Below are 11,768 nucleotides of genomic sequence, written 5' to 3' on the forward strand. Positions count from 1 at the left end.
GCCATCAGGGGAGGTGGTGGGATATGGAGATTGGGTGGTGGGAATTGTGTGGAGTTGTACCCCTCTTACCCTATGGTTTTGTTAATTAATCCTTTCTTAAATAAAAAAATTTTTTTTTTTAAAAAAGAAATCTGGACTCAGATACCATCAGCTCTTCTGGGCACCCAGCTTGCTGATGACAAGTTCTGAGGCTATGTCTTGCTCTGTCTACCTAACTAACTACCTATCTAATGATATGACTACCTACCTACTTACAAATCTGCATATATCCTTATTTTTCTATCTTCTTATCTATCTACCTCCCAGTTATTTACTATCTACCCACCTACTTATCAATCTATGGATCCACTAAATTATCTATCTACTTACTTATTTACCTACCTGCTTACCTAATTATATCCTCTTGGCTCTCTCTCTGGAGAACATTAACACAGACAAAAGTACCACAAACAAAACCTAGTAGAAGTGAATTTGATTATTCCTGGTTCCTGATTTGAGTAGAAAAGCTGACAAGAAAAATAAAATAGTTCTGAGACTTCATGAAAGTACATTAATACCCCTGGGGCCATACAAAGCCTGCAGAAAGAAATAACTCTTCAGCGTGAATGTCATGTTGTCTTAACTTTACTGAATGCATGAGAGGATCCTTGTGTATCAAACAGCCATTGCTTTTATTTGCAAAGCGCCCAATGGATGATACTGAGTTGGAACTTCACAAGCGTCTTAAGTGGTGGAGACTTCACTTAAGGTCAGGAACTGCAGGAAGGAGGATTCTAGAAGCAACACTGATACTTAGCTCTGCCTCTGTTATGATTAAGGATATGACATAGCACAGTCAGGAAGAAGGGAAGAGCAGAATTTGCACCCTGTGATAAAAAAAAATAGTAGGGTCACTTGATGTCTGGTCTACACGATAATAAAAACCTTAGCAATTTTGAACACTTGAACTCCCTGAAGTAAATGCAGTCTTATCCCTGACTCCCAATGTTGCCTGTGGGCATGGAAATGATGGTGGTGTAGAGAAGTTTCCCAAAGACAAATCTGATCAACTTTCAAACCTCTTTTCTCCTTTATTTGAATCTTTACTGAGAGGATTAGTCCTTTTGAAATCCCATTTCCTCCACTTCTCTGCCAGTTAACTTTTTTCTTCTTTAATTTTTTAAAATTATGAATTGGGGGGGTGGGATGGTACTCATGGTAGAGTGGACACATTATCAGATATGATGACCTGGCTTCAAGCCCCTGGGAGCCTACATGCAGGGAGGAAGCTGCATGGGCAGTGGGGCAATGCTGCAGGTATCTCTCCTTCTCTCTGTCTCTCTCTTTCTTTTCTCTCTCCCTTTCTGTGTCTTATCCTCTATCAAAAAGAAGGAAGAGGAGGTGAAGGAAGAGGAGAATAAGAACAACAAGAAGAGGAAGGGTGTAAGGAAGGAATGAAGGAAGGAAGGCAGGCTGGGCATTGGCACACCCAGTTAAGCCAACATAGTACTAAGCACAAGAACTCACTCAAGGACCAGGGTTCGAGCCCTCACTCCCCATCTCTAGTGGAGATACTTCACTGAGAGGGAATTTCCAGAAATCAAGCCCCTGAATATGCTTATAATACAGTTGTGAAGTGTGTGTATCAAAACCTCAACACAGGAAAGAACAACTGAAAACATAATAAAGGGTTAAGAATGTGTAAGGGCTGATGGTCAATACAGAGTCAGGCTGGCTGGCCGTCACTGAATAAGTAATTAAAAGCAAAATTGAGATGATGAAGGTCAAACTGAATTTTCTGAGGAGACAATAGACAAGTAAAGCTGAAGGCCAAGGAAATGGCTTATAGAATGTCCTAATTGTGTCTGTGGTTAACTGCCATATGTTGTTTTGTATTTCTTGCCTGCTTGCTTACAATAATTGTTGGCCATGTCAGCTTCTGTAGCTAGCTTTTACATTTCCAGAAAGGTATAAGAACTGAAACTAAACAGCTCATGACCTGAGTTCTCAGAGAGATCTGAACTCTTGGTCCACGTGAATAAAAACTCCTTTCTCCTTGACCCACCTTGGCTGTAGTCATCTTGATTTTCAGCAGATTTCCTTAACATTGCAAGCAATGAAGCAGGTTTGCAAGTGTCTTTCTCTCTTCCAATTTCTCCTACCGCTCTCAGTTTCTCTCTGTCCTGTCAAATAAAATAAGAAAAAAAAATTGCCACCAGGAGGGGTGGATTGGTAGTGTTGACACCAAGCCCCAACTACTGGAGGCCAAAAAAAAAGGAAGGCAAAACTGACTCCCATAAAATGGTGGTGTGGGGAGTCTGGCGGTAGCGCAGTGGGTTAAGCACACGTGGCGCGAAGTGCAAGGACCGGCTTAAGGATCCCGGTTTGAGCCCCCGGATCCCCACCTGCAGGGGAGTCACTTCACAGGCAGTGAAGCAGGTCTGCAGGTGTCTATCTTTCTCTCCCCCTTTCTGTCTTCCCCCTCCCCTCTCCATTTCTCTCTGTCCTATCCAACAACAACAATAACTACAATAAAAAAACAACAAGGGCAACAAAAGGGAATAAATAAATAAATAAAAATTTAAAAAATGGTGGTGTGAAGTTGCATAAGCACTGAGCTTCACAGATTAAAAAAAAAGTAAAAAAAAAAAAAAGCTTTTTACTCCTTTTAGGGAGTAAAAAAAAAATTGTTTTTCAAGTAGAACCTGAACTGGAATTGGCGTATTGCACCAAAGTAGAAGACTCTGGGGTGGGTGTGTGGGGAGAATACAGGTCCAAGAAGGATGACAGAGGACCTAGTGGGGGTTGTATTGTTATATGGAAAACTGGGAAATGTTATGCATGTACAAACTATTGTATTTACTGTGGAATGTAAAACATTAATTCCCCAATAAAGAAGTTTTTTAAAAAGTTGTTTTTTTGTCCCCCCCCCATTGAGGTAACAGTTTATAAGGCTGTGGATTAGGGGGAAAATCTCATAGCTTTCCAGATGTGCTGCCACTCCACACCCACCAACAAAGCACAAGTACCCCCCCAGTCTACAGGACCCCCCTCAGCCCTTACAGCTACCACCAGACCCCACTTCGTGACCTCAGTTGTGCAGAGTCCCAGGGCTTGCTTCCACTTAGCTCCACTGGTTGATTCCCTTGCTTTGTGCCTTGAGAGTCCACATGTGAGAGAGAACATCCAGCATTTCTCCTCTTTCTGAAATACTTTGCTTAGTATGAACCCTTGGTTCCATTCACGATGTAACAGAAGGCGAGCTCATCTCATAGCTGAGTAGGATGTAAGACATCTCTCTTTTCTTTTTCATTTTCTTCCTTCCTTGCTTTCCCCCTTCATTCTTTCCTCCCCTTCCTTCCTCCCTTCCTTCCTTCACTCTTTCCTTCCTTCCTTCTTTTCCTCCATATCCCTGGGGTATGGTGACTGCATGACTCCACCACTGCCAATGGCCAATGTTTTCTCTTCACATAGAGGAACAGAAATTGAAAAGGAGAAATACACCAAGAGAAGGAAAGATACCATGAAACTGCTTCACACATTGTGAGGCGTCCCTACATGGGCTCCCATGTTACAGCTGGTGGCTTGAACCCAGGTTCTCTCACACAACATGTGCTTTTTTTATTGGGGAGACACATCCTGGCTCCAAGTTACTCTTTATTTTTCTCCCCTAGATGCTTTTTTCTGTTGGCATATCAACAGTTGCAGAAGTTGGCCAAATTTAATAATAACCAGACAGTCCCAGAGATGAAGGCTCCTCTCTCTCATCCAGGGTTATTTTTGCACAAAGCTATATGTCAGAAGACAGGGTGTGTCTGGCAGTTGCCTCCTTCTCCCCCCTCTCTCCATAGAGTCACTAAAGCCACAGACTCTGTTACCAACTGGGGGTGTCCAAGGCTCTTCTGTGTTAAAAGTTGACAAGGGGCCAGTGTAGTCCCAGACAAGGTTCATTCAGACTTCGCTCAAGCACAAGGGAAACAGCAGAGGCAGGCGGCTGCATGCTGGCTGTCCACAGAGATGCAGTTGTCGGGCTGAGCTTCGCAGGCGGGAGAGAGAGACAACCAGGGACTCGTGGCTGAGTGGTATGTTGGATAGTATGCCAGCTCCCCCTGGCTTCTGCTTAACCATATGCCTATATAGGGATAGATTTCCCATTCAAAGCTTTGGTCTATTTACATAAATCACTTTTACATTTACATAAAGCACTCCAGGGCATTGGTGGTTCAGTGATAGGATTCTCACCTGCTCTGCCCCCTTCTTGTCACACTCTGATTTTCACCAGTCACTTTTCTCTCCACCCTCTCTATGTCACATCCTGTTTCCACCCTACTTGGCAAGTATATATAAAGACAGCATTGTGAGTTTTAGGGTACCTTGAGTTTAGCTTAGCTCATCTTAGATTGTGCTGCGTCCTGCATGAATAAAGAGATACTGCCTACAGCTCAACCATGAGTCCCTGGTCTGTTACCCGCCCGTGAAGCCAGCCCAGCGAAAACAACATAACCCGTCGAAAACAACAGTGGTACGCAGTTCAGTCTTTATTCATGTGGAACACAGCGCAATCTAAGCTATCTCTAATCACAATCCTGTCCTTTTATATCCTGAGGCGGAAGTGTCAGGTCTGAAGAGGATGTACGTAGGATAGGGGGTGGGGAGAAGGAAAAAACCAAACCAGTGAGGATTAAACCAATGCCCTGGAGGCAGGGGGTGCTCAGTCAACAGTGGCTATGCAAATAGAATACAGTGTTAAGCAGGGGGGATCAAACCAATGAAACAGAAGGGGTCTTAGAAGCAGAATCCAGAAGCATACCAACATGCAGTGCTTTGGTGTCAAAGGAGTGGCACAGGGTTCCAATGGAGAGCAAGAGACTGTACCCATGTCTACTTTGCACATGGTCCCTGGTCTGCTTTTCACATGCCACACCAGGTCACACCTGCTCAGCACTGCCACACCAGGTCATGTCTCAGGCAGCCTGGGTGTGTGTGCACCTGGTTGGCTGTTGGGAAAGTCCTGGGCAACATTTTCATGGTTAAAGATATTCTTTTCTCTTCTCCTCCATTTTTTTTTAAAAGTATTTTGTCTATTTAAGGAGAGACCAGAGTACTGGGCAGCTCTGGTTTGGGGTAGTGTTGGGGAATGAACCTGAAACCTCAGAGCCTCAGGCATGAACGTCTTTTTTGCAGAACCATTGTGCTGTCTCCTCAGCTGAGTTAAGGATTTTCTTCTTTTCACCCATAGATGGGATTGGCTAGGAAGGGGGAAGCCAAGCCCTGGCCCTCGTCCGAGCTGATTGGCAAGGTCACTGCCAAGTCAGCACCAGCCTCTCCTCGGTTAAAAGTTAATAGCTGCTGGGTGCTTCTGGCCAATAAGAGAAGGACAATGGGATATCAGGTCTGCTGCCTTACACCTGTCAGATGGAAGGGGACACACCCTTGGGGGAGCTCATTGTTCAGCATCTGGATACTGCATCTCCTTCCTCTCATTCCATTTTTCTAAGCTCTTGTCCCGGCCAGGTTCCTAAATCACAGCCCTGAATCCCCTGGAATGAGGCAAAGCCAAAAAAGAAAGGGTTTTTTAAAAAAAAGATGCATTGCTATTTTCAGTCCTTTTAATGGCAAAGAATTTCATATTCTCTGTAAAATGAATGCGGTTCAATCGCGAGGGGTCACTGGGTCACAGTTTCCCCGGGGCACAGCACTGTTTGGAGCCCGACAGCCTCCTCAGAGGGGTCCTGGGAGTTTAATAACATCTGTCAAAGACAGCAAGGCTCAGTGAGCTCACAGTCCCAAAATGAGCCTGTGTGGGCTGTGTATTACAGGGGAGCTGTGGTGCACCCATGTGCAATTTTAGCTCATCAAAGGTGATGCAGGACACTGTCTCCTCAATTTCAATCACTGCCTCTAACCACCCTGTGATTTAGCTGGTGGATGGCAGTTCTGTAGCTCTCGGGGCAGAAGGCCACCTCTGGAGGAAGTGGTGACCCCACAATAGGAAACTAAGCAGCATAAACCTGGGACATAAACAGTGCTTGGCGGGCTGCTGGGACTTGGTCAGGGTGCCTGGTAGCTCACTGTCATAGATTCTTATACCAGACTTCTGTTTTAGCTTGAAGGGATCATTTACAATGACATCTAAGTTCTTGACACTTAGTAACCTTGATAGAAGTAAAACAAATACCCAAAGAAGGGAAAAGCCTGTCCTTCTAATTGCTACCAACCAGTGCTGCCAACAAGGCTAGATCTCTAATAAATAGTGTAGAGTGAGAAGGGCAGACATGAGGAGTCTCTACTGTTGAGGTTCCATTGGTCTGAAGCTCAGGAACAGGCCAGATTAATTTATGATGATGGAATTGCGAGACTGGTTGGCTCTGTGCTGATATTATTAACCTTTGGAGGGGGAGAAATGGTGGTTGTTCACACAGGTAGAACTTGGTCAAGTGTCATCCCTGGAGGCCTTACTGTGTGCTCTGGTCTGAAAACTTGTGTTCCCTGCACCTGCAAATTCCTATGTTAAAATCCTAACCCGCAAAGTTGAGGGTATTAGGAGCTGGTGTCGTTCTGCACTGTGGGGAAGCAAGAGGAGGTCCGGAGCGAAGAGGGAACACAAATCTTTATTTGCACTGGCACCTCAGAGTTGGGTGTGAGAAGCAGGTTGTCCACGTGGAGGTAGCAAAAATGGCCGCCTCACACAGTAACCTTTCCGGTGTCTAAACACCGAAGTGAAGTGCAGGCAAGAGAGAACGAGAGGTGCGGAAGAAGGGCTTTTATAGGAGCAGCTGTCATGAGAATGGGAAGGGGGAGGAGTAACCATAGCACTCCAGGATAGGATAATAACTCTCATGAGAATGGGAAGGGGGAGGAGTAACCAAAGCACTCCAAATATCGCAGGGGAAATAGACAATGCCCTGAGGGCACAACATGGCTGAACAGGCACTCTGAGAATGTCCCAACTCTTGCGGGAACTAGCAGTAGCCTGAGGGGACAATATGGCAGATGTGACTGCATCTGCACAATTTCCCAGCATCCTGGGAGAATGAAGAGTGAAATTAGGTTATGAAGGTGGAGTCCTTATCATCAGGCTTAGGGCCCTCATCAAAACAACCACAAAATGACAAGTCCAGGGAGTAATGCGTCCACTGTGGCCCTGGAAGTCACTATATTTATTTCTTTGCTCCCCTGTATTTTTCAACCTTTATTTGCACATTCACTGCTACCTCAGTCATATTTTTCTCAATAACTTGAAGAAAAGAAAAAAAAAGGACCCCTCAGAGATCCCTTACTCTCTCACCATGTGGAGACATCATGAGAAGGAGCCATTCAGGAGCAGAAATGCATCTCTCTCCAGGGCTTAGCCACACATCTGGGTGGAGAGCTTCCCAGCCCCCACAATGGTGGGTCAGAAATTTCTGTCATTTGCAAGCCATCCCAGCTGTGAAGTCTTCTGACTGGACTAAGACTGCGCTTGTGCACTGGTTAGTACTGTTGTTGTTGTTGTTGTTGTTTAATTAATAGTGGGTTAGGAGGTTGTAAGATTGCAGAGTAAAGTTCCACACCACATGCACCACTAAAGCTCTGTGTCCTTACCCTCCCACTTCCCATAAATAACCACCAAAGAAACAGTTTGTTTGCTTCTGGGGTGTTGCCGTTATTGTTGTTTATTTTGGGGTTGTTTGTTTGCTTGTTTTAATTTCATGCATATCAGTTCTCAAGATTCCATATATGTGAGTGAGACCATCCTGTAGTTTTCGTTCAGCTGTTTTCTTATTTTGCTAAGCATAATCACCTCCCGTTCCATCCATTTTGACTCAAAGGACACATTTTTTTCTTTATTGCAGAATAGTATTATATATTCCACATATATATACATATATGTATGTACAAATATATATATACACATTTTTTAAACCAGAGCACTGCTTAGCTCTGGCTAATGGTGGTATGGGGGATTGAACCTGGGGCCCTGAAGCCTCAGACTTGAGAGTCTCTTTGTATAACCATTATGTTATCTACCCCCACTCATATTCCATAATTTCTTTAGCCAGTCATCTGTTGATGGGCATTTAGGCTTCCTCCACTCTTTGTCTGTTGGGAATAATGCAGCTATGAACACAGGGGTGCGTATTTCAAATTGGTGTTTGAGTGTCCTTTGGATAAATTCCTAAGAGTGGCATTGCTGTATCATAAGGTACTTCCATTTTTATTTGTTTAAGGACTCTCCATACAGTCTTTTAAAGGGGTTTCACCAGTTTGCATTTCCATCAGTAATGTAGCAGAGTCTCTTTTTCTCCACAGCCTTGTCAACACATCTCATTTCTTGTCTTGTCAATGGAGGCCATTCTCACAATGTGAGATGAATACCTTGATTTTATTATATAAGTTAAAAAAAAACTACCCTCAGTTTAATCTGCTCTATTCTTACCTTTAGTTTCCTGATTATTAAACAATTTGTTCTGCTTTATATCTTACTGCTTTTCAGCCACCAAGTTGCAGATGCTACCATGATGCTTATCTGACTTCCCTGGGCAGATGACAACACCAGTGTGTCCTGGAACCCCACCTCCCTAGAGTCCTATCCTATTAGGAAAAGATAGAAATTGGCTGAGGGTATGAGTTGACCTGCAAATGTCCATGTTCAGTGGAGAAGCAATTACAGAAGTCAGACCTCCCACCTTCTACACCCCATAAGGATCTTTGGTCCACACTCCCAGAGGGATAAAGAATAGGGAAACTTCCAGTGGAGGGAGTGGATATAGAACTCGGGTGTGATTATATGGAATGATTTTATGGAATTGTACCCCTCTTATCCTACAATCTTGTCAATCATTATTGAACCACTAATAAAAAATTCATTTAAAAATGTCAGTAAGAAAACTTGCTTACCATTAAAAACAAAAACAAAAACACTACCTATACTCCCTGGCTCAAAAGGTGAGGCTAAGAAGACCACCTTCTATTGCTAAAAAGAAGTGCTCTACCCACTTCCCTGTCACTCCTCTCACAAAAGGGGTTCAAGATGACCTGAAGTTTGCTGCAGCACACACTCCTATAGTGGGAAGGTCATCTCACCATACATTTCACCATAATTTCCCATTTACAGAGAACTCAGGATAAAGAGGATGGGAGACAATTCATGAGGTAGAGCTAACACTTGGTGGGTTTGAGGCCCCCTCACCACAAGACAAGGTTCATGAGTGGTGCAGCCATGCTGTGATGTTTCTTCTCCTCCTTCCTCTGTCTCCCTCCATCCCTCTCTGTCTCTCATCTTAAAAAAAAAAAAAAGAAAAAAGAAAGAATGGGGTCAGGTGGTAGCACAGTGGGTTAATCTCACATGTCGTGAAGCCCCCGCCTCCCCACCTGTGTGTGTGTGTGTGGGGGGGTCGCTTCACAACCAGTGAAGCAGGTCTGCAGGTGTCTATCTTTCTCTCCCCCTCCCTGTCTTCCCTTCCTTTCTTGATTTCTCTCTGTCCTATCCAGCAACAATGACAGCAATAAAAACAACAATAATAACCACAACAACAATAAAAAAAAATCAAGGACAACAAAAGGAGGAAAAAATAGCCCCCAGGAGCAGTGGATTCATGGTGCAGGCACGGAGCCCCAGCAATAACCCTGGAGGCAAAAAAAAAAAAAGTAAAGAAGAATCCACTGACAGTGGTGGACTCATGCAGGCAGGAAGCCCCAGAGAAAACACTAGTTAAAAAAGAAAGCAGGAAAGGAAGGAGCGAGCCGAGTGGTAATGTACCTGTTGAGCACACATGTCAGAATACTTAAGGACCTTGGTTCAAGCCCCAAGTCCCACCTGGAAGTTTCACAACTACTGAAGCAGTGCTACAAGTGTCTCTTTCTCTCTTCCTTTTATGGCTCCCTTCCCTCTTGGTTTTTCTCTGTCTCTGTCCTAAATAAGAAAAATAAAATATGAGACAGAAGAAGGGAAGGGGAGGGAAAGGGAAATGGAGAGGGAGAGGGAGAGGGAGAGGGAAGGTAAAGGAAGGTAAAGGAAGGTAAAGGAAAGGAAAGGAAAGGAAAGGAAGGGAAGGGAAGGGAAGGGAAGGGAAGGGAAGGGAAGGGAAGGGAAGGGAAGGGAAGGGAAGGGAAGGGAAGGGAAGGGAAGGGAAAAGGAAGGGAAGGGAAGGGAAGGGAAGGGAAGGGAAGGGAAGGGGAAGGGAAGGGGAGGGGAGGGGAGGGGAGGGAGGGGAGGGGAGGGGAGGGGAGGGGAGGGAAGGGAAGGGAAGGGACGGGAAGGGAAGGGAAGGGAAGGGAAGGAACAGGAGGGGTATGGAGGGGAAGGGCGAGGAAGGGAGGGAAGGAAAGGGAAGGGGGAGCAAGGGAAGGGAGGGAACAGGAGGGGTATGGAGGGGAAGGGAGGGGAAGGGGGAGGGAAGGGAGGGAAGGAAAGGGAAGGGGGAAGAAGGGAAGGGAGGGAAGGGAAGGGATGCAGAGACATGCTAGTTGCTGAGAGCGTACCTCAGCTAGCAGACCAGGGGACCTGCTTACCTGAGGCGCCTGGCCCAACTGCCAGTGCTGTACACATGCACTGCTGCTCTGTACCCCCACCCCCATGTGAAACTGTCTCTTTCTCTGACATGAAATAAATAAAATAATTCTTTAAAAGAAGTGCCAAGTGGGCTGAACAGTGATGCACCCAGTTGAACACACACATCACTGTGAACAAGGACCCATATTTGAGCCCAGCCCCCAGCCCAAGCCCCCCAGCCCCACTTGCAGGATATGCAGAAGCCTATTTCTCTATCTCTGTCTCCCCATCCCCTCTCAATTTCTCTCTGTCCTATCAAATAAAACACAAAGAAAAATGGGGGGCACCCAACCCCCCTGGTGTCAATTAAATTAATTAATTAGCTAATTAATTAATTTTATAAAATGCTGGGTCAGAGCCAGGCTGCATGTCTCTGCGCTTACCAAGCAGGGTGGCCCTTCTATTTCATTTTGTGACCACAGCGCAGCAGCCTGGATGTCAGGAAGGCAATGGCTGAGGCCTGGCCGGTCCCTGAGGCCCTATGTCCCAAGATGGAGTGTTCCAGGGTCAGCCCAGAGCTTTCTGACCGTAGAGTCCCCACCCACGGGTCCCTACCCATCCACCTGCCGGCTTTCCTCCACCCGCTGTCTTTGTTCATCATCCCTAAGTCACTGAGCTTGATGGGACTCGCAGCTCATCAAGAATTCAAAGCCTGGAGCCAGATGTGGCCAAGAGGAGGCTTCAGCTCAAACCCCCTCACCCCTGGGTGCTGGGGGCAGCTGCTTCTCCCATCAGTCCACCCTGGCCTGCAGGGGCACCTGCTCACTACCAGGCCCTTGCTGTCACTTTCTGAGTGTCCGTCTCTGCACCCTCAGGGCAGCACAGGGCCTGGAGTCAGGGCAATAAAGCAGGGGAGGCTCATCTCAGCTTAGAGACCTCTTCCTGAGCATCTGAGCCAAGCTAGGTTGAAGGATCAACACCCACATAGATGTTCTCTTCATCCGGGTAACTTTAAAAATAAATAAATAAATAAATAAATAAATAAATAAATAATATATATATATATTATTTACTTATTTGATAGAGACAGAGAACTTGAGAGTGGACAGGGAGATAGAGGAGAAAGAAAAAGAGACCCTCAAAGCATTGCTTCAGTGTTTGTGAAGCTTTCTCCCTCTAGGTGGGAACCAGGGTCTTGAACCCCAGGCTTTGTGCATGGTTGCCGGGCTTTTGTGGGGGGCGCCTATCTTGGGTCACACTCTCTGGTGTGACCGCTCTGTCAGCCACCAGAAACAGGTGCCAGCAAGAATATGGC

At 45.6% G+C, this 11,768-nt stretch overlaps 1 long non-coding RNA gene across 1 annotated transcript; it reads right to left on the reverse strand.

Annotated features, from left to right (window-relative positions):
• Positions 1-659: 659 nt before the first annotated feature.
• LOC132533032 (uncharacterized) lies at positions 660-10,981 on the reverse strand. The gene is made up of 3 exons (XR_009544918.1): positions 10,897-10,981; positions 2,045-2,162; positions 660-866 (listed from the first exon to the last, which is right to left on the reverse strand). It is a non-coding gene; the product is annotated as an uncharacterized LOC132533032 (long non-coding RNA).
• Positions 10,982-11,768: the final 787 nt, after the last annotated feature.

The sequence above is a fragment of the Erinaceus europaeus genome, chromosome 15 (genome assembly GCF_950295315.1).
Source record: "Erinaceus europaeus chromosome 15, mEriEur2.1, whole genome shotgun sequence".
In the NCBI taxonomy this organism is placed as follows: Eukaryota; Metazoa; Chordata; class Mammalia; order Eulipotyphla; family Erinaceidae; genus Erinaceus; species Erinaceus europaeus.